The sequence below is a fragment of the Narcine bancroftii genome, chromosome 1, assembly GCF_036971445.1.
Source record: "Narcine bancroftii isolate sNarBan1 chromosome 1, sNarBan1.hap1, whole genome shotgun sequence".
Lineage (NCBI taxonomy): Eukaryota > Metazoa > Chordata > Chondrichthyes > Torpediniformes > Narcinidae > Narcine > Narcine bancroftii.
Window position 1 is genome coordinate 293,141,473 of NC_091469.1, and position 20,306 is coordinate 293,161,778.

Sequence of the window (20,306 nt, forward strand, 5' to 3'; positions counted from 1 at the left end):
AACAAGGAAAAAAGTATTGTCTGGTCCTAACCCCCAGCCAGCTCTAGTTCCCAAGAAAAGCCGAGGACTGGAAATGAATCAGGATCTGGAACTGAAGGGAGATTAGATAATGGAATGGGAGGATGATCGAGGCTTCACGTTGATCAGGCGATCAAAGGCTGATTTTGAAGAAGTTTGTGATCCAGAACTGAGGAGATATCACAATCCAGACTCTGGAGAATAACTAGAAAGGAGAAGATAGAGTTATGGGAAGTGTTAGGAGTAAAACACAAACATCTGCTGATGCCATGGTTGAAGTAAACACAACGCTGGAGAAATTCAGCAAGTCAAATAGCGTACTTTATATAGCAAAGATGAAGATATATAACCAACATTTTGGGTCTGAGCCCTTCATCAATTTATGCACAAAATGTTGGCAGGCACCTGATTAAAATAGTGGAGGAGAGGGACAATGGGAAGGAGTACAGTCCCACAGGCAGTCGATGGATAAGGACAAGAAGCCCAACAGCAAGCAGGGGGAGGGGGAATGGCTCTGTGATTGGAGAGGGAATAGAGGCCAGGAGGGAAAAAAAAGACAGAGAGATGGGGGAGTACGGGGAGTGGTCCAGCAGAAACCTGAGGTTCATGTTAATGCCATCCGGTTGGAGAATCCAGATGGAATGGGAGGAGGTGCTGGTTTGGCAGATTAGATGAGTGAGAAGGTATGGAAAGCAGGTAAACAGGACCCAGAGAGTGAGCAGAGAGACAACCTGCCCTTGCTTCCCTCTTGACGCTTGTTTTCTCAAGTCATTGAAAGCCTAGCCAGCAGAATTAAATTTAAAATAGAGTTTCGTTCCAAATACACAAATTATTCTCACATCTGAACTGTTAATTCAGCTCCTCTGAGCGGGTTGGTTGACCAAGACCACGTTCCACCCCCGTTAATCATGGAAGTGGGGGTGGAGAATGCTAGTTGGAGCCAAGTTTCAGATTTTTAACATTGCTGCATCCCACCCAGATCTAACCCACTGGTTGCTTGTGTATGTTAGATCTCCTCATAATGAGGTGTGTTAGATCTCATTGTAACAGGGATCTGATCGAAGGCTGGAATCACCAACAAAGGAGCTCAGAACCCGGTTAAATGAACCGTCACTTCAACCAGTCTGCACATGCTAGTAATAAAGTGAAAAGTCTGGCTGTAGCTTGAATGTGCAGTTAGTTATGTACGGGATGGAAACTCAAACATTCCACTAACCAACATTCCCAGCTCACGAAAGGCACAGTGCAAGAAGCAGGAATATCCCCTGGGCACACTGATTCATAGAGCTTATCCATTTATAAAAGGGGCTACCTAAAAATTCTTCATTAGTGGGGGGACTAAATGTGCCTTGTGGTAATGCTAGTGAATTTTACCATAATGGCCTCTTTCCACAGGCTGTGAGATTGATGTACAGTATCCTGTAACTGAGTAAATCAACCCAATACTCTGTGTGTGTGTGTGTGTGTGTGTGTGTGTGTGTGTGTGTGTGTGTGTGTGTGTGTGTGTGTGTGTGTGTGTGTGTGTGTGCGTATTTACTTATGCATGTATGTCTGTTTGTTCGTTCTCCATGCAAATCAATATGGAGCCCTCTAGAAATGTCGAAGGAGGTTTAGTAGGGTTAACATTTGATACTGAATGTCATGAATTTCACTGTATTTGACCTTTAAGGTCATATTCTAGCAACTGTGTTGCAGAGCGAAATGAAGAACGAGAAAATGATTAGACATAGTCGAATCGAAGTTCAGTATGTCGTTTACTCAAACAGTCATGCGCAGCTTTTTAAAACCCCACGCATTCCAGATGACGTCATGACGTCACTCTGAACCTCCTGCACATGTGGTCTGGTGAGCCAGTACGACATGAAGTCCAAAAGCATTTTTTGACCAGCTTGCACTGACTTGCATTACTGTTTACTATAATTGTGGTAACGTTTGATGCTGAATGTCATGACCACATTGAATTTAACCTTTAAGGTCAAATGAAGTTCAAAATAAATGGAACTTGCACCAGGGACACCTCCATTAGTTACAGCATTGTGCTTCAATGTACATTCAGAAACCAAATCCAGTTCAATATGGGGCCAAAACAGCGAAGCAACGTTGGCAGAAGCTCTTCACAAGCCCATAGAGTTAGACAAAGGAGAAAGGAAGAGACAGCAGAGGGACATCAGTCTCTCCCCTCACTGTTGGTGTTTCCAGACATGCAAGGAGCAGGCAGCAGGAAACAGAAAAAATATACTTATGCAGAATTACCATGTAGTTTTTTGGGTATAAGATACAATTTTAAATATATATATATTTAAAATTATATCTTTATATATGTATGTGATGAACATGTACTCTGTATTGTGTGTACTATATGACTACAGGTTGTACATGTAGTCAGATGATAATAAACTTGAATGATAAGTAGTTCCACTGAAGTCGATGGAATTGAATTTCAGAGACCAAGTATGATCTATCAATGCTGCTGTGCAGTTTTATTGGCCCTACCTAGCTACCTGGAATAAATTTCTGTGTTTCAAAATCCTCCGTTTATTTTCATATCTATTGCAAGCTACGACAGTGTTAAGAATCTTTGCAGCTAAGAGATTTTTGTGCCTTCATGTCTGCTGTCATCTGTTCAATTTCCAGGTCCAATGGCACAAAATGGTTGACAGAGGTTTTCCGTCAACAAAATAGGTAGGAATGGAGAGATCCCTGTCAACAACAGGTCCTTTAGTTTAACTACATATAGTTCAAAATTACCTTGTCCTGTATCCAACTTTCCACTTTGCCTCTGGCAACATATTTTGCTTATTATGCAAATAAAAATTCCACTTCAGTTGTCATGGACGAAAAGAACATTGTCCATTCACATTAAGGAATCACTTACAGAGCTGGTAAAGTCAGCTCAAACTTAGAAGTAATAGGTTTTGTAATTGGCAGCACATACTCGGGGGCCAAAAGGGCCGGTTATGTCCAAATTTTAATAAATACATAAATGGATAAATAAATAGATAGACAGATAAATAAACAGAAGTTGTGACTTTCCATAGTTATAATGAATGTAGCAAGAACGGAAAGGCAAGAATTAAGACTCCAGGTGAAGGAGCTACATATAACACACAGATCTTTATAGCACAGAACAGGCCCTTCAGCCCATGATGCTGTGCTGATCTATATAAACCTATTCCATAACCATCTGACCCTTTCCAACAAACACCCACAATCATCTATTTGTCTTAGACCCATGTGTCAATCTAAGAGTCTTTTAATTGTCCCTAATGTACAACCGGCAATGCATTCCAGGCACCCACCACTTTGCGTAAAAATGTTAGCCCTGGTGTCTCACCTAAACGTCCCTCCACTTAACAAACAGATGAATTTGCTATTGTCGTTATGTAGCAATCTTAAGGGATACATTGATCAAAGGCTGCACGGTAGCAGATTGAAACTAGTACTTGGATTCACGGTCACAGGTCACTGAAATTACACACAAAATATTACAGGAAAATCCCTGGTATCCGGCACCTAGAGGGATTGGTCGAGCAGGACAAATGAATTTCCCAGTTGATTGAGATTATGTGAATGGAGAATTAATGGCAAGGCTCGCCAATTTTAAACTTTAGTATTGTTTACCCATTTATTAGACACAATTTTTTTTTGCCAATTGCTTGAGGTTGCTAGTTGGTTGAATTCCAGACAACAGGGATTTTACTGTCTCGTGGCTTGTATTGACTTCTCTGTCAATCAGAAAAGTCCTGAATGGAGATGAAGTGAATACCCTAAGCTGAATAGTGCCTGTAGTTTGATGCTCAAGGACCTGTTCAAGGAGACAAAGAGGTGGCATTTACTAAACCTTTGCAGTTTCCACATCAACTTGTTAAGGCACGAATGTGGAGACAGTGTCTGCTGGAAGTATGTGAAGCAAGCAGATCAACCTTGAATTGATAGAGGTTTAGGAGCCCAGTGAATCAGCCAACGCCCTCCCCTCATCTTGCACAGAACCCCACCAGCAATATTTAAGGGACTATTAACTAATTATAGGCTAGTTGTGGCTTTGATGCAACAAGAGCTCAGGACTTTCCATTACGGTTTTAAGTTGCAAAAGTCTGCAGGGAGTGATTTGGCAGGTGTGAAAAGATTCTTTGCTGAGTTCAAGGCTTCTGTAAAACCAGTTGCTGCCAGATGTGGGGCCTTCCCTTGGAAACAGTACACCCGGGAGGACAGGATAAGCTGCAAGAAAAGAGACGCGAAGAGGGAGAGGTAGAGTCAGGGGGTTTGTCAACTGCAGAAAATTCCAATTGTTCAGAAGCCCTTATAGGCCTGCAAAAGGAAAATGGCAGTACTGCCAGAGCGGCTGCAATGGCGGACCTACCGTTGGTGCAGACCTGCAGAGTGGGGAGCGAGGTCTGCATGCTGCCCTGCAGGGTCCAACTGCCGTCGGCTCTGTGCGTGACCTGTTAAAGGAGCTGAAATGTTGGGGTACCAGGTATCAGAACCAAGATGTGAAAGGGTATCGAGGATACTGGAGGCTTCCTGATCGTGTCAGAGGTTAGCCTCTGGAGCTCTGGTTGTTGATGGCTTGGATTGAAGGCTGTGTGGGCTGTGGAACCTGAGGGAGAGCTGGAGACGAAGCCAATGTACATTCAGTGACTCTCAGGGCACTCCCTTTTGCTTCTCTTTCTCTGACTGCAAATCTGGTGGCGAATCTTGCATTTCTGGAAATTTTGTGCAATATCACATATTCTGTTTTATCGCATGACAATAAAATAATCTTGAATCTAGTGGACTTCTCTGAGTTTGAGGTCAGGGGTGCATAGGGGCACTCAGAGACCAGAGCAGGGATGGGGTTGGGGTTCCAGACTGTTGGCCAGGAGTAGGGCTGGAGTTCAGGTTGGGATCCAGAACACCTGGGATCAGGAAGATGGGAAAGATTGTGGTCAGAGCCAGGGTCCGAAGTCCTTCCTTCAAGCTCACCAAATTTACTGCAAAGTTAATGAAAAATAATACTGTATAATTTGCCCACGCTAACCAAAATGTCCCACCCACACTAGTCCCACTCACCTGCATTTGGCCCATATCCCTCTTAACCCATCGCATCCAAGTTACCGTCCAATTTGTTTTTAAACATTGCAGTGGCACCTGCCTCGTTCACCTCCTCCTAAGCCCATTCCATATGCCCACCACCCTCTGTGTAACAAAGTTATCCCGCAAATTCCTGTTAAATGTTTCCCCCTTCACTTTAAATATATGTCCTCTATTTACCGATTCCCCAACTAAATTTAAAAAAAAAATGATCTAAAGGTGCGTTGGGGTATTAATAGGTGCAGTATGTAATCCAGAAATTGACCAGAGAACTGACCAGAGAACACTGGTTCGTCAGGTTGTACTTGTACAATCAGTCAATAATAAGCTTGGACTTGACTTGAAATTTTGCTGGTCTGGCATCACTGGAATCCCAAAGGTGACAAATTATTGAAAATTTACTGTGGTTTTCATGACCACAACAATGAAGACGCTGTTTACATCCGGTACCGCACGGATGGCAGTCTCTTCAATCTGAGGCGCCTGCAAGCTCACACCAAGACACAAGAGAAACTTGTCCGTGAACTACTCTTTGCAGACGATGCCGCTTTAGTTGCCCATTCAGAGCCAGCTCTTCAGCGCTTGACGTCCTGCTTTGCGGAAACTGCCAAAATGTTTGGCCTGGAAGTCAGCCTGAAGAAAACTGAGGTCCTCCATCAGCCAGCCCCCCCACATCTCCATCGGGCACACAAAACTCAAAACGGTCAACCAGTTTACCTATCTCGGCTGCACCATTTCATCAGATGCAAGGATCGACAATGAGATAGACAACAGACTCGCCAAGGCAAATAGCGCCTTTGGAAGACTACACAAAAGAGTCTGGAAAAACAACCAACTGAAAAACCTCACAAAGATAAGCGTATACAGAGCCGTTGTCATACCCACACTCCTGTTCGGCTCCGAATCATGGGTCCTCTACCGGCACCACCTACGGCTCCTAGAACGCTTCCACCAGCGTTGTCTCCGCTCCATCCTCAACATCCATTGGAGCGCTTACATCCCTAACGTCGAAGTACTCGAGATGGCAGAGGTCGACAGCATCGAGTCCACGCTGCTGAAGATCCAGCTGCGCTGGATGGGTCACGTCTCCAGAATGGAGGACCATCGCCTTCCCAAGATCGTGTTATATGGCGAGCTCTCCACTGGCCACCGTGACAGAGGTGCACCAAAGAAAAGGTACAAGGACTGCCTAAAGAAATCTCTTGGTGCCTGCCACATTGACCACCGCCAGTGGGCTGATATCGCCTCAAACCGTGCATCTTGGCGCCTCACAGTTTGGCGGGCAGCAACCTCCTTTGAAGAAGACCGCAGAGCCTACCTCACTGACAAAAGGCAGAGGAGGAAAAACCCAACACCCAACCCCAACCCACCAATTTTCCCCTGCAACCGCTGCAATCGTGTCTGCCTGTCCCGCATCGGACTTGTCAGCCACAAACGAGCCTGCAGCTGACGTGGACTTTTTACCCCCTCCATAAATCTTCGTCCGCGAAGCCAAGCCAAAGAAAAGAACTGTGGTTTTGAACTACAGCAATGAACACGGTTTGAGATACAGGAGGTCCAGTAAGGATGTACTCATTTAAATCTGCCACCCACCGCACCTGCATTTCCAGACCTAGTCCTGAGCACAGTTCACTTGTGTCCTCACAAGCAACTCTCACTTCTATGACAAGCGAAGTATTAATATCTAAACTGGAGGCAGCAAGAAGGAAATTGGGTGATGGGCAATTATGCTGCTGCCATCCTCTTGTCATTCTGCACTGTCTGGTCAGGTTGGACTGAGGGGGGATTGGAAGAGGGGGGGGAATGAAGGGGAATGTATCGTGATAAGGAGCACAAGGTAGAGAAGGGGGAAAAGGAAGTTGTGCTGTAAATTATTGGAGATTATAGGTGAAGTTCACACTGTAGTTCATAAGCTGTTCAAACAACGGCTAGCAGTACCTCCTCCATGAGGCTTAAGAAACGAATCCTCTATCTACTATAAGACCAAAAGATATAGGAGTGGAATTAGGCCATTCGGCCTATCGAGTGTGTCGTGCCATTCTATCATGGCTGATTTTCTACCCTTTTCAACAATATTCTTCTGCCTTATTCCCATAGCCCTTGAATCAAAAACATATCCACCTCTATCTTAAATATACCCCATGATGGCCTCCACAAATTCACCACCCTCTGGGTAAAGAAATTCCTCGTCCTCTCTGTTCTAAAGGGATGCTTTTACTTCCTGACGCTGTACCCTCTGGTCGCAGGCTCCCCCAGCATGCACAGGAAGCATCCTCTCCAGATCCACACTTTCCAGTATTCGATAGGTTTCAATAGGATCTTCCCTGCCCCCCCCCCCCCCAACCGTTTGATCTAAACTCATTTCTCATTGCCTTAGTTTCTCTACTGCCGAAGAGCGATGATGTGCCAGTCTTGGTCGAATAGCTGGAATTTGTGGAAGCTGATTGAAATGCACAGGTGTGCAGACACTAAGTTTATGTGAGGGAGGTGATTCAAGGCTATTGCTTTCCATTGCTCTTTGCATACACCAATTAAACCAAATTGTCTGAAACATTGTCTCCATGAAAACTGTGGCTATATTTTAACATTTAATTTATTGGCTGTGAAGCTTTTGCACTGCCTCAAAATAGAAAAATATATAGTATGAATTCCTTCCTTAATTTTAGAATTAAAGTGCACACTATAATTTTTGAAATGATTAGAATCCTTGGTATTTATCCAATTCTATACTTCAATTTTTACCAAGAATTATAGCCCAGCAAGGACTGAACAAAATTATCCAGAATATTTTAAAGAATATGTTTTCCCTTCCAATCATTTTTAGGAGGATCTTATATTAAATGCATTACAATTAAAGAGTCCTTCATTGTCATGTAATAGCACAAAACGTAATATTACACAGAATTGCCCACTGCCTGCCATAAGGCAGACCAAGAGTGTTGCCAGATGCCCCTTACAGTAAAGGTAAGCAAATTATGAGCAAGAATCTCAATGCGTTGGGTGGCAATTGTGATTGTTGCCTTCCTTGCTCTCATTATGCTGACTGACAGTCTCTGAATGGAAACATATCAGGGGCAGAGAGTCACAGAGCCATACCAAGATCAGGATTGAACCCCAGTCTCTGGTGCCGACTAGCCCTGCCACTGCACCGCCATAAATATTCTAATTTGATTTGTGAAGTATTTGAACTAATCCAACGTTAGTCAAAGAATTTTTATTCTCGCCTCACTCTTTTCAACTCCCCATAGATTCTACAGCTTATCTGCACACTGGAGGTAATTTTGGAATGGTCAGAACCAGAATTTTGCGGCAGCATCTCAGTGCAAACATTGATGTAAACTACTTTACAAAATAAATTTTAAAAAATGCTAGAAAAAGACAAAGTAAGGCAGTGTCTGTAAATCATTGATTTTTCAGGAATCTAATGGCAGCGGGGAAGAAGCTGTCCTTATGCTGCTGAGTTCCTGTACCTTTTCCCCCAATGGTAGCAGAATGAAGAGAGCATGGCCTGGGTGGAGAGAGCCCCTTTGTCGACGTCCTCGACGGAGTGAAGGCTCGTGCCTGTGATGTCGCAGACTGAGTTAACAACCCTTTGGATTTCTTTCTTGACCTGAGCATTAGCACCTCTGTACCAGACAGTGATGCCACTAGCCAGAATGCCTTACATAGTACACCTGTAGAAGTTTTTGAGAGTGTTCGATGACATACTGAATCTCCACAGGAAAGCCGCCTTCGTGATTGCATGGACATGGAGGCTCCAGGACAGGAAATACAGATGGTTCAGAATCAGAATTTATCATCATGAGAAAGTCACGAAATTAGTTGTTTTGTAGCACCATCACAGTGCAAACCAACCTTTCAAAAATAAATAAAAATAGCGCACTAAAAGTCAAAGTATGGCAGCATGTCTGGCTCATTGATCATTCACGAATCTGATGGCAGCAGGGAAGAAGCTGTCCTTGTGCTGCAGGTTGCAGGGAGAACACATCAACTCCTTACAGACACTGCCAGATTCGAATCTGGGTCGTTGGAGCTTTAATACTATTGCGCTAACCATTTCATTGACAAAGGTAAATAGCACAAGCATAACTTTCTCAACGGATAAAGCAACTCATGACAAAGGCCAAAAATGGACGGAAAGGATCATTTCACTTTTCAGCTCCAGAAGCATTTCTATTTCATTTAAATTCGTCCCTCTTTTAATATTAGCTAATAATTTTTGCTATCACACATTGCAAAGAGGGCAGTAAATTGGAGAGTGCCATAAAACGAGCACGTTGCCTGCGATGAATGCCCAATCAGTGAAATGCAGAAAATACACCACATTCATCCTGTCAGCTGGTCAGCTTGACAAGCCCACGTCACCAGAAATAACTGAGCTATTTATTGGCTGTCTGCTCAAAGTAGCCACTGTGACACATCAATTAATGCAGAGTTGTGTCATGATAATGAATATGCATGATATGTATTAACCTGACCGGAAGTCAGAGGGTATGCACTGGAGGTGGAAGGTGCAGGATGATGAAATAAGGGAAGCAGGAAAATAAAGACACTGAGATGTTCAACTGGTAAAGCATGTGGTGATGGTGTTATTAATTTCACATTTCGGGCCACAAATGTGACATTGGCGACGAGGATAAACATTTTGGATTTTAAATGTGATAAACATTTTGGATTTTGAATCGGTGGCTTTGTGCTGGAAGGTTTTCTTCATGGCAGTCACAGGAGCTGAATTTCTAGCACTTCGAGGTGTTCCTCATTTTGACCCGACAGGTGATGCAAGTACTGTGAGTGTGAAGTGGAAGGCATGGCTGGAAGAATTTGAAGCCTACGCCGACAGTCGTGGCCTATTTCTCGATAGCAGTACGGCGGAACAGAAAGCGCAGCGGAGGGCGTTACTTCTCTTCACCGCAGGACCCGCTTTTTGGGAAACTTTTAAGACGCTTTCGAATACTGGAAGGAAGGAGGAATACCAGAAAGCCGTAGATGCATTGAATGCACACTATGTGGTGACACCGAATGCTACATTTCAACGCCATTTGTTTCGCAAGACAAAACAAGAAGATGGAGAAACGGTTGCCTAGTACGTGACGAGATTGCGACAACTGGCTGTTGGATGCAATTACGTGGTAGCTGATTTGGACAACCAGTTATTGGATCAAGTTGTGCAGCACTGCAGATCAGACAAACTCAGAAGGCGACTGCTGGAAAAAAGGGGTGAGTTGAAACTTACCAATGCTTTAACAATGGCTGCTGCATTAGAAGCTGTTGAGGGGCAATTTCATACCATGAAACTGAAAGACAACTCAAGCCAGCCCAGTAAAGACAAAGTTGGTCAACAAGAAAATAGGCTCTCGCATAGCCAGCCAAGAAATATGTCGACACATGACTTGGAGTGTTACAGATGTGGAAACAGAGGTCATTTTGGAAAAGACCCATGCTGCCCAGCAAAAGGCAAAGTTTGTAGAAAGTGTGGAGGTAAGGACCACTTTGCAAAGAAGTGCAAAAGCAAGTCAAATGCAAACCAGAATGGGAAGAGTACAGCTTCTAAGGGCAAAGCTTGGGGGAAAGGAAAGTATCTTGGAAAGAAAGGCACTATTCACCATATAGAAGGTGACCCAGAAAGTGACGATGATGATGACAACCAGGATGGGCAGAAATACTATCAGTTTACATTGAATGATGTACATCATGAGAAGTTCCCAGTGATAATTGGTGGTGTGACAGTTCCGGTCATTGTAGACTCAGGCAGTGACAGTAATGTAATTGACCGACATTTATGGGAGAAATTGAAAAGAAAAAAGATCATTTGTACATCAAAGAAGTGTTCAAAGAAACTGTATCCATACACAGCAACCAAGCCATTGGAGACCATTGGATGTTTCACTGCGACTGTTGAAGCTGGTGACAAGTACACCGAAGCAGAGTTTGTTGTCATAGACGAGAGGGGAGAACCATTGCTGAATAGACGCACGGCGCAAGACCTGGCAATACTTCATATTGGAGCTCGTGTCAATTCAGTTCAGTCATACGAGGATATGAAGCAAGAATTTCCCGCAGTTTTCCAGGGAGTAGGAAAGCTGAAAGGTCGACAACTAAAGCTAGCAGTGGACATAACGGTCAAACCCAAGGCGCAACCAGTGCGCAGAACTCCATTTGGACTTCGTGGGAAAGTCGAGGCCAAAATCAAAGAGTTGATCGAGCAAGACATTATTGAACCTGTAGAACATTCAACACAATGGGTCAGCCCAGTAGTGATCGTGCCCAAACCAAATGGTGACATAAGACTGTGTGTTGATATGAGGATGGCCAATGAAGCTATAATTCGAGAACGACACCCCATACCAACAGTGGAGGAAGTACTTCAGGAGTTAACTACCAGTCAGGTGTTCTCAAAAATTGATTTAAAATGGGGCTATCATCAATTAGAGCTGGACCCAGAATCCAGGGACGTGACAACATTTGTGACTCACTGTGGATTGTACCGGTACAAGAGACTATCGTTCGGCATCAATGCAGCTCCTGAGATCTACCAGTACGAAATCCATCGAGTGATTCAAGGCATTCCTGGAGTTGCCAACATTTCTGATGACATCATAGTCCATGCGGCTACAAAGGAAGAGCATGACAGACGGTTGAGGTGTGTGCTATCCAGACTACAGGGGGAAGGCCTTACCGTGAATGGAGACAAATGCCAGTTTGGTGTCTCAGAGATGGACTTCATGGGACACAGGCTTACACGGCAAGGACTGAACCCAGCTGATGCCAAGGTGAAAGCTGTTGCAGATGCACGTGAACCCCAGAATGCAACGGAGGTGAGGAGCTTCTTGGGATTGGTTAATTATTGCGCAAAGTTCATCCCTAACTTTGCTACACTGGCAGAACCATTGAGGAAACTAACCAGGAAAGGTGTACCATTCCATTTTGGCTCTGAGCAGAAGGAAGCATTCACAGCTCTGAAACAAAGTCTGATGAATGCCGATACTCTTGGGTATTATGATCCGGCTGCACCAACCAAAGTCATAGTGGATGCTAGTCCTGTTGGTTTAGGAGCCGTGTTGGTCCAGATGCGTGATGTGGGACCAAGAATCATTGCCTATGCCAGCAGATCTTTGACAGATGTGGAAAGGAGATATTCTCAGACAGAGAAAGAAGCACTCGGATTTGTATGGGCCTGCGAGAGATTCCATGCATATTTGTATGGCATTGAATTTGAACTCATCACGGACCATAAACCATTGGAGGTGATCTATGCCGCCAGGTCCAAACCGTGTGCCAGGATAGAACAATAGGTGCTCAGACTCCAACCGTACAAGTACAGAGTAGTTCACATTGCCGGGAAAGCAAACATTGCTGATCCACTGTCCAGATTGTTGAAAGATGGATGCCCACAATCCAAGTCAGAACTGGGGACAGAAGCAGAGAGCTTTGTACGCTTCGTAGCGATCCAGTCGACACTGGGAGCTGTGACAACGAGGGAAGTCAAGAGAGAGTCCAAACATGACCCAGAACTCATGGAAGTTAGAGAATGTATCCAAAGTGGACAATGGGACAAGTGCATTCACAAGGCATATATTCCCATTAGAGACGAACTTTGTTGCATTGGGCAGTGTGTATTGAGGAGGTGTAGATTGGTGATACCACAGAGGTTGAGACCGAAGATCGTATCATTAGCTCATGAAGGACACCTAGGTATTGTTGGTACCAAGCAAAACCTCAGGAGTAAAGTATGGTGGCCAGGTTGTGTTAAAGACGCAGAGAAATTTGTCAAAACCTGCCATGGGTGTCAACTCACAAGTAGGAGTAATCCTCCAGAACCGATCCGACAGGACCGTGGATCGATGTAGCTGTTGATTTTCTCGGACCTTTACCAACTGGTGAGTCAATCATGGTAGTGGTAGATTACTACAGCAGATACTATGAGTACTCTGTGATGAAGTCAACGACCACTGAAAAAACAATACAAGCATTGGCAGAATCTTCGCGAGACATGGATTGCCTGTTACATTATACTCTGACAATGGTCCACAGTTCATTTCAGAGACATTTGCTGAATAGATGAGGACCCCAGGTATCCACCATCATAAAGTAACTCCTAAATGGCCGCAAGCCAATAGGGAAGTAGAGAGACAAAATCAGTCCATCGAAAAATGATTACGGATTGCTCATACAGAAGGACAGAACTGGAGACAAGCATTGCTATCCTATGTAGCTGTCTGTCGGGCAACGCCTCATGCAACCACAGGAAAAAGTCCAGCAGAAGTACTTTTTGGGAGGAAAATCCACACAAAAATTCCCGAAATAAAGGAAATCAGGGACGACCAGGAGATGAGGGACCACGATACTGAAAAGAAGGGAACAGTAAAGCTGTATGCAGACTCGAGGCGTGGAGCCAGATACTCAGATATCATGCCTGGAGATAATGTTCTGGTGAGGCAAGAGAGTGGTGGTAAGCTAAACACACCTTATTACCATCAACCCTACATGGTTGTATCCAGAAGCGGCACTATGGTGACAGTCAAGTCTCCAGCTGGAGTCCTGTACAAAAGAAACATGTCTGGTGTAAAAAAAGTACCAATCCAGAGCGACACCGAGTGAAGTGGTTGGAAGTCCAATACGAGATGCTCAACCTGAGAGACCAGATGATGTTCCAGAGGTAGTTACCAGCATTCCCGATGAAGTGGCCAGAGTACCAGAAACACCAGAGGCCGCAGCGAGCAGTGTTTCCGGTGCTGAGGGTGAACAACCAAGTTGCGACAGTAGCATTGCAGGAAGGCCGAGACGGGACAGGAAACCACCTAAGCGATATGAAGATTTTGTGCCATATTTCTAATCGTGCCCGCATTATCACGAAAGTGAAAGTTTGTGATAGTTTCAATGAAGCGCAGTAATGTTACTCACCAAGGAAGAGAAATGATAATGGGAACATTTGGACAGTGATTTGATCAATACATCATAAAGTATATGTATGAGTGCTGTATGAATTGCATTTTGTTTAGTCGACTATTTGGTATTAAAATGAAAAAAAACAAAAGTATTGGAATTTAAACATGTGAGGTGTATAAATTTAAATGTTTACATTTTGCATATGAGGTGAGCATTGTATTAATATTCTTTTCTTCTTTGGCTTGGCTTCGCGGACGAAGATTTATGGAGGGGGTAAAAAGTCCACGTCAGCTGCAGGCTCGTTTGTGGCTGACAAGTCCGATGCGGGACAGGCAGACACGATTGCAGCGGTTGCAGGAAGACGCTGTTTACATCCGGTACCGCACGGATGGCAGTCTCTTCAATCTGAGGCGCCTGCAAGCTCACACCAAGACACAAGAGAAACTTGTCCGTGAACTACTCTTTGCAGACGATGCCGCTTTAGTTGCCCATTCAGAGCCAGCTCTTCAGCGCTTGACGTCCTGCTTTGCGGAAACTGCCAAAATGTTTGGCCTGGAAGTCAGCCTGAAGAAAACTGAGGTCCTCCATCAGCCAGCTCCCCACCATGATTACCAGCCCCCCCACATCTCCATCGGGCACACAAAACTCAAAACGGTCAACCAGTTTACCTATCTCGGCTGCACCATTTCATCAGATGCAAGGATCGACAATGAGATAGACAACAGACTCGCCAAGGCAAATAGCGCCTTTGGAAGACTACACAAAAGAGTCTGGAAAAACAACCAACTGTATTAATATAATTACAGAAGAACAGTTGAGCTATTATATTACATTTGGTTATAACATGTTTATGTTACATTTTGTGAAGAGGGAATTTGAAGTTGTTTTTGTTTTGAATTTGAAGTTGTTTTGTTGGTTCAGAAGGCAGAAAAATGCTATTGATAAAGTGTTTACATTTAAACATAAAGATATAAAGTTTATTTCTGGTGAAAGGAGGGATGTCATGATAATGAATATGCATGAGATGTATTAACCTGACCGGAAGTCAGAGGGTATGCACTGGAGGTGGAAGGTGCAGGATGATGAAATAAGGGAAGCAGGAAAATAAAGACACTGAGATGTTCAACTGGTAAAGCATGTGGTGATGGTGTTATTAATTTCACATTTCGGGCCACAAATGTGACAAGCTGCTCTGCTTAAAATTCACCTGTATCCCTCACAGTGAAAATGCAGTGCTGGGAGATGTACAGGAAATGCATCTGACCCAGGGAACATTGGAGGCTCCAAAGATTCCGGTGTTGCACATAAGCCATTGGCAGAGGAGACAAAAGCCAAAATAAAAATGCCCAGATTCAATGCAGAACCAAGGTGCCCTCTGGTCAATCACTTTGAAAGCAATGGGAACAGACACCAATGAACGTTCATAGTCTGAGGAATTCAATGCCAAGCTGTCAGCATTGAATGATCTTTTCCAAGTGGTTGAGGACAGACAACATACCTGTAAACATTGCCTCCCATCATCTGCACCAGATATTGCTCAATGCGCCACACTCCTATTACCAATTCATCAGCTCAGTTAGGGTAGTGGTTCGTGCAACACAATTACAGCACCATTGACCCAGGTTCAAATCCGGCGCTGTAAGGAGTTTGTAAGTACTTCACATGATCACATGGGTTTTCTCCAGGTGCTACAGTTTCCTCCCACATTCCAAAGATGTTCGGGGGTTTAGTAGGTTAATTGGACAGATGGGCTGTATCTTGGAAATTTAAAAAAATGTTAAATATTCGTCCATCAGAAGCTATGCAACCCTTTTTGCCTCATTCCCATCCCACACTTGGAATCTTCAAACTGTCACACCTCTGACCTGCATCTTCTAGCAACACATAGATTTGATCTGGAGGGCATTTTATTATCTGTCATCTCTGCTACTTATCTACAGGATCTTTTTGAAAGCCTATTTCAGCATTTTGAAAACAATGTGAACAAAAAATATTTTTTTTTTAAAAAGAAAAAAAACTGTGAGGCTGGTTTTTTTTTTATAAATCAAAAGGTAATTATTAGGTCAGGCCAAAAATGAAATTCTCACTTTGTTCCAAAGTTAAACCTCGACTGAGATGTTCACTAAAACACAGAAGTCTGCAGATGCTGTAAAAAAAACCCCCACACACACACACAAAGAAATGCTGGAGGAACTCAGCCGGTCTTGCAGCATAACGATATATTTCTGACATTTCGGACCTGGTGCTGCAAGACCGGCTGAGTTCCTTCAGCATTTACTGAGCTTTTCAGTGGCCATCATCCTTATCCTTATCCATTGTAGAAGTGCTTCTCTGAAAATCGAGCTGATGTCGTTGTCAAATCTTGTCTCTTTTCACTCAGTAAGACTAAAGAATTTCCTTGTACCTGACAAGTAAAAAAAAATGTTTTCAAAGAGAAAATTCCCTAGTGGAGAAGATAAACAAGCCATGGAAAAATCTAAATATTCGAAACTGTCAGCAAGGCATGGCTTGTGGGTCATAAAGTTCTTCACACGAGCATAACAGACAAGATAGAAGCCTTTTAAATGCCAGTCATCCAAGCTTAAAAGCAGTAAGTCAGGATTTGCTTCAAATAATGGATGTCTTAACATTTAGTGGTTGAAAAATTATCAGGGGTTTGCAAAAAAAAAATACCAGAAGAACAGATTTGCCACCACTCTGTATTTGCTCTTGTGAGTTATGAGACAGTTTTGTTCTGTTTCCTTTCTGGAGTAAAAACATATGATGCCTGTTTAAGAATGTGCATGTAGGTATGCAGGAACACTTATGCTCTCCACTTGACCTGAATCGTTTAATGCATTCAAGCAATGCTCCTTCCAGTATTACATATCCTGATTCAAACAAGGCTTTAATACTCACTTGAACTGTGGAAATGGAAATGAAAAAACCTTTCCTGTTGACCTCTGAAGAATCAGCCGTATCTGTGGATTTTTCTTAAAAGACTGAAATGCATAATCTAGATCAGTGGTTCTCACCCTGTTTCTTTCCACTCACATACCACTTTAAGTAATCCCTGTGCCATAGATGCTCTGTGATTCATAAAGTGGGGTGTGGGTGGAACGAAAAAAGTTTGAAAGCCACTATTTTAATCATACCTCATTGACTCATTATGTGCATGGTTTCATAACTCCAAAGGAAATGGGCCAATGACAACTTTTCTCCAGAAAAATATTTCAGTAACAATTGGGTCTAGAGCAGTGAATCTCAACCTTCCCTTCCTACCTTAAACAATCCCTTACCAATCACAGAGCACCAATGGCATAGGGATTGCTTGTGAGTGGAAAGAAAAAGGTTGAGGACCACTGATCTCGACTGACGTTTGGAAAGCATTACTCAGAGAATGGTACACTGTTGGAATTGCCATCCTTCAAGTTATTGTTGAACTGAGGTCCACTCAAATGGATTATTTGGAGATTGGAAGTCTTCAGTACTTCCATGACTTGTATCTGTTCTTCTCTCATTATGACTGAAGCAATTCCCACAATAGATTGTATTTTCACTTTCTTACTATTTTTTCCAGGCTCCCAGCCGATCTGTCGTCAGTGTGTTCCTCTACCACCTCTGTATGCTTCTTCTTGCTAATGCCATTCATATATTTACAATGCTTCAGTATGACAGCCAGTTCTGCTTTCCTGCCATCTCTTAATGCTACATAGGTATATGCAGCTTGGCAACCAATCTTGATATTCCATCAATTAAACTGGAGGAAGGCCAAAGCTATCACATTGTTGTATGCTCTAATCTCAGAAGAATCCACATTTCAGAAAGAGATTTTAATGCACATTTGTTGCGAGAGAGGGAGAGAAAGAAAGAATGCCCTTTTATACTGAAAATTAGCGATTTGTAAAGACAGGTTTCCTCTGAATTTAAGATGCTCCACTTACACGTACAAAAGCTCCAAAGGTGGATTGGTGGGTCCAACATGATCCAGGTTCCCTCTGCCAAAGGTGGTAGTGTCAGAGGTGTAGTGAAGTCAATCCACCTCCTGAGTAAAAGGATCGGCGCTGAAGGCGGCTCCAAACAGGAAAGTAAGATGATTGACGTCATGCTGACAGCCCCGTTGTCCCACTGCGCTGTCACAGACTGGCCGGTGGAGCTGTCAGGCTGCACTCGCTCACTCTGCCCTGCTCCCTCATTTCTCCCGCTCCCCTGCCCCACTCCCTCATGCTGCCCGATCCTGATGGATCTGTCAGGCAGTGCGCTGGCAGAGCTGTCACAGGGTGGCTGCTGCTGTGCTACATATCCACTCCCCCCTCCCCCCCCACCCACTTTTGTGCTGGGATGGCAGCAAGCTACTCAGGGCTATGTAAAAGACTGCACCATCCGCCCTTTCAGTCCTCAGCATAAATGATAAATCCACCATTTTTAAAATCTGTCAGCAGGCGATAACGAGGCCTTTGTGCATAAAACCCCCAAGAGAGGGTGAAAGAGAGAAAAAGAGAAAGAGAGATAAAGAAAGAGAGAAAGAAAGAATTAGCCTATTCTGCAATAAACTGTTCTGTTACTTTTTCAAAAGCCTGATGCCCTGAAAATCATTGTTCTTTTTTAGTGCGAATCCCTAGCTCTTACTTTTCAACAGGGTTCTAGGTGACAGAATTGTCTGACATTCCCTTCAATGGCTTCTAAATGATGGTCTGGCTATCGACTGTGAATCACATGTCAAGGAGCAAGTTTCCCATGCTCTCATAGGCAATGTGGTTGAGATTAGGAAGGCATCCAGCAAGAAAAAAATCTTTTAAAAAAATGTCGTGTGCAATCATTTCCCCCCCCCCACCCCACACTTTCTTTATGAGACAAGAGGCACAAGAATTTAAAAACATTATATCTTAAGATCTAGAACTGGATCCTACACCTTCCATTTACTGACTTGCATTACTTTTTCTGGTAGTTCTCGATAACTTTTACTTCATTACTTTGAATGGATTCAAAAATCAAGGTTATCTGTGTTTCCTCAATTAAGTTCATAGCTTCTCAGTGTAAAACTACATAAATCTGATTATTCAGTATTTGCAACAGGGGATTTTTCTAAATTGTAAAAACATTAGGCACTTAGCATGGAATGAAGGTGTAGTGCGTGTCGAAAGAACCAAAGACTTGTTACTATCACAGAAGGATAAGTCATTCAAGTTTTTGAGTCCACCATTCTACTCAATGAGGGTAAGGCTGACCTGAAACAAAAAACATTGGAAAAGCTCAGGCAAGATCTGTGGAAAGAGAAGCTATCAAAATTTCAGGTCTGCAATCCTTCATCAGAGCCTGTGTTTTTCTGATTTTGACTCATATTTCCAGCATCTGCATGTGCAAGTTAATAGTGGTTTGTCCCACTTCCAAAATTCCACTCAAATACAATCTGCACATTTAAACCAATCAACCAGAGGACAAGATATCTTTAGATATCCTGTTTGTTCTCTGAATTAAAAAGTTTTTCTCACCCTGTGGTGACCAATGGATTCTGACTTCAATTATGTTTTGCTTGGAAAAGTGCTTTGTGATATCCTTCCCAAATGGCTGAGCTTTAAGATTGCGACGACAGTCTCTGTGTCATCACTTCCCTTATCAGAGGAAATACTTCCTATGCATTAAGCCCACTGAAACCTTTTAACATTTTAAGCAGCTCACCGAATCACCTCCCAGTGTTTTACAGCCGAAGGAATGCAAGGCAGTATTATTAATGCTCCAATCCTTTTATTTTGAATTTGTGGGACGTAGCTGTCGCCATTAGTGCGATTATTTACCTGAACTGGAGAGGTGGTTATGCATTAACTGCATTGGGTTGTCTGAAGGTTTCCTTTCATGAAGGAGATTTAGTCAAGCAGATGAGTTAACACCAGTTCAGTATTTTTATAACCATCATTACTGATATTCATTGTTATTTCATTGCCTACCATTAAAGTCCCTGGTTACAATAATGAGATTCATACACATTTCTAGATCAATGACCAATGGCTCTGGATGTCCAGTTACTCAACAGTTTTTAAATAAGCCAGAACTTCTTATCAACATGGCAAGAATAAAGTGGCGATTCTTTGACCATTGTTCCAACCGATTTGTATTTATAATCATGGTTATTCAGGATTGACTTTTGTTTAATTTGTCAGTGTTTACAGGCAGTGAAACACAAAGAATGAAGTCATTTGGGAACTAAAGGTAAAACGACATTATGGAAAAAATGAGCAGCTGCTCATTGATGAAGGGAAAATGTGGCCATGATCTTGGGTCAGCTGATGAAACATTCTAATATTATACAGATGAACTAATTTTTGCCAGTTATTATACTGAACAATATAGTGGTA